Here is a 3,472-nt window from a genome sequence, read left to right as displayed (position 1 = left end):
GGGGAGGGCTGGGCGGGGAGAGAAGTGCAGCAATGAATGAATGGAAATCCAGTATCTCTGTAAATGTTCATTAAAATTATAAAAAAAAAAGTTACACTTATTTAACCTGGTATCTGCTATACCTCAGACACTAACCCTACCAAACACTCAATGGTTCAGTTCCACAAAGGTGAGTGAATCTATTCTCTCAGGAGTCACATTTTCAAATATAAAAGACTTTTCTACAAGCAAAGAGTTTTTAAAGTATGTAAATTACTTACAGGACGTGATTGAAAGGCTGAGAAAGAAATTTCACTTTAGAACCACACGTGCACACACAAGAACAAATGTTTCAATGCAGACACCACTGCTCTAGGTTGCATTACACAGCCCACTGCAGGTTTGTACTTCTACTAAATAAGCACCAAGCCAGCCCTGGAAGACACTGGGAGTGGAAGGTATCTGTGTTAGAGCAGTCTTAATCGCATCCCCTGGAACCCCCTGTCCTTCTGCAGCCCAACGCCCGTGACCCACTCTCAGAAAGACAGGATGGTCTTGTGGATGATCTCCATGGCCTCCTGGATCTCATCCTCCTTGATCACCAGTGGAAGTGCCAGCCGGATGATATCACCATGGGTCGGCTTGGCCACAAGTCCACTGTCTCCAAGCTGGAGACACACCTTCCAAGCATTGTAATCTTTGGTTTCTTTAATGATGATGGCATTCTATAACCCTTTTCCTCATACAGCAGTAAGCACATCAGAAGGCAGCTTCATGAGTTCACGTCTCAAGAGGACACCCATTCTGTCAGCGTTTTCAAGCAGATTCTCCTTCTCTAAGACCTCAAAGGCTGCGATGGCCACGTGGCAGCCGAGGAGGTCCCCACCATAGGTGGAGCCATGCTCCCCGGGTTTGATGGAGAGCATGACCTCATTGTCACACAGCACCGCGGAGACAGGGTGTAAGCCTCCCGAGAGGGCCTTGCCAAGCAGGATCACATCGGGCTTCACGTCTTCATAACCGACAGCCAAGCCCATCTGGATCTCATCAGCGATGAGGAGAACCTGGTGCTCGGTGCAGAGTTCCCGCAAGCCCCGGAGGTAGCCCTGGTCCGGGATGTTGATGCCCGCTTCACCCTGGATGGGCTCCACCATGAATGCGGCCACATTGGGGGCCTGGAGAGCTTGCTCGAGGGCAGGCAGGCCATTGTAGGGGATGATTTCAAAACCCGGCATGAAGGGTCCAAATCCATCGTAGCTGGGTGGGTCTGTGGAACTGGAGATGGCAGACATTGTTCTACCCCAGAAGTTTCGAGCTGCAAAAATGATCTTCACTTTGTACTTGGGCGCGCCCTTGACCGTGTAAGCCCACTTCCAAGCGAGTTTGCAGGGTGTCTCTCCGACCTCCACGCCTGTATTCATGGGGAGCACTTTGTGGTAATTGAAAAGCTTAGTGATGTTACTCTTCGTGTTCTCCAAGCACATTATTGTAGAAAGCCCTGGAGGTTAAGGTCAGCTTCTCTGCCTGCTGCTTCAGGGCGTCCATGATCTTCGGGTGGCAGTGACCCTGGTTGACAGCACTGTAAGCACTCAGGAAGTCAAAGTACTTCCTTCCTTTCACATCCCAGACGTAAATCCCTTTTCCTTTCTCCAGGGCTACAGGCAGAGGGTGATAATTGTGTGCACCATATTTAGATTCCCGTTCAAAAATGTAGTCAGAGGATAGAGGGCCTTGGACTGTTTTTTGGTGGCGACAGAAACAGCAGAAGGCACTGAAGAACCAAGCCCACAGCAAAGCAGAGACACGGTCTGTGATGGAGCCACTTTGGAAAGCATCATGCCCATCAAGGAACAAGGCTACCGAGCTTTCTTCCCACGGTTCAGGCTTGAATAGGAATTTTTAACTTGGGATTCAAGGCCCAACTTCAGAGGATCCAGAATCTCCTGACCAGTGGAAGGGAGTTGGCATTAGGGCGTCCACCAAGCGGCCCAAACTTAAATTTTTAAATTAAGTGTAGGTGTTTCCCGAGGGCAGGTGCCTGTGTGACTGCACAAATCTCTCACACAGAAAATCAGCCCTAGTTTTATCTTTCCTGAATTCTCATAACTTCTGTGAATATTGTTTCTTAGCTAGCTAGTATGTCGTTATTGTTTTTAGGTGCTGTCGAATTAAATATAACCCATAGTGACCCTATGAACAAAAGATCCACACTCTGTCCTATCCTGTGCCATCTTCACAATCTTTGATACACTCAAACCCATTGCATGATAACTGTGTCAATCCACCTGGCTGATAATCTTCCTCTCTTTCACTGATCCTTGGCCTTTCCAAGTATGATGTCCCTCTCCAAGGAATAGCCTCTCCTAGTAACATGCCCAAAGTATGCAAGATAAAGCTGTATGCTTACTTCCAAGGAGAACTCCGGCTGCACCTACTCCAAGACCAGTTTGTTCATTTGACAGTCCATGGGATAGACAGTTCTCTTCTCGAATATCAAAGTTCAAAGGCATATCAATTATTCTTCTGCCATCCTTATTTATTGTCCAGCTCTCAGATACAAAACAAGTGATTGAAAAGACCATGGCCTGAATCACATGCACCCTAGTCCTCAAACTAACCTGATTGCTCATTGCTCCTCAAAAATGTGGAAAGGTCCAGGCTGCAGACTTTCTCAATGCAGTAAGCCTCTTTATCTCCTGACTTCTGGTACCAAATATATTGATTATGGATCCAAGCAAGATTAAGTAATTGGCAGTTTTAATCTTTTTTCCATCTATCAGGATGTTGCCTATTAGTATAGTGATGAGAATTTTTGTTTTCTTGGCATTGAGATGCAATCTCTTCAGCTGTTTCCCAATCTTCCACTAGAGATTCTCTCTCTGCTCTTCACCTCTTTCAAGTGCACTAATGTGACAAATCAGAGTAAGCCACCCCAGGGGCCACAATGATTGGTCCTAATCAGAGTCAATGAGCTACACAATTTACAGCCTCAGAAACCCACTGGAAGGTCAACTAAGAGTTTATTTCAACTCAATAGCAATGAGTTTGTTACAATGGGATCAGGGCAGAAACCAATTTCCAGTTTTATCAGCTGAAAGCTGTGAAATAACTAGGCAAGTTCGAGCAAGATATGCAGTGGCACTGTCCAATATGCTACTCTCTTTCTACATGTGATCATTGGACACTTGAAACATAGCTCCTCTAAAGTGGGATACACTGTAAAGGCTGAGACACACTAGACTTCAAAGACTGAATATTTTTTAAAAAAGAAATATGTCTTATAATAATTTTCCTCTTAATTACATGTGTAACTGATAAGCTAAAAAAAAAAATAAAATATTCTCACCATCAAACCAGTTGGTAGCACCTTGATAGATAGAGATTGAGGTTGTTAATAATTTCAGCTTGCTCAGTTCCACAATCAACACGCTTGGCACCAGCAGTCAGGAAATCAAAAGATTAATTGCATTAGGTAAATCTGGTATCAAGGACC

The 3,472-nt window shown here is 45.2% G+C and overlaps 1 pseudogene; it reads right to left on the bottom strand.

Moving 5' to 3' along the window:
* Positions 1 to 515: 515 nt before the first annotated feature.
* On the bottom strand, positions 516 to 1,814 carry LOC102861328 (annotated as a pseudogene).
* Between the last annotated feature and the right edge of the window lie 1,658 nt (positions 1,815 to 3,472).

Source organism: Elephantulus edwardii, unplaced genomic scaffold, assembly GCF_000299155.1.
Source record: "Elephantulus edwardii isolate Elephantulus edwardi_28Jun2011 unplaced genomic scaffold, EleEdw1.0 scaffold00063, whole genome shotgun sequence".
Lineage (NCBI taxonomy): Eukaryota > Metazoa > Chordata > Mammalia > Macroscelidea > Macroscelididae > Elephantulus > Elephantulus edwardii.
This window is presented reverse-complemented; position numbering and strand designations above follow the sequence as displayed.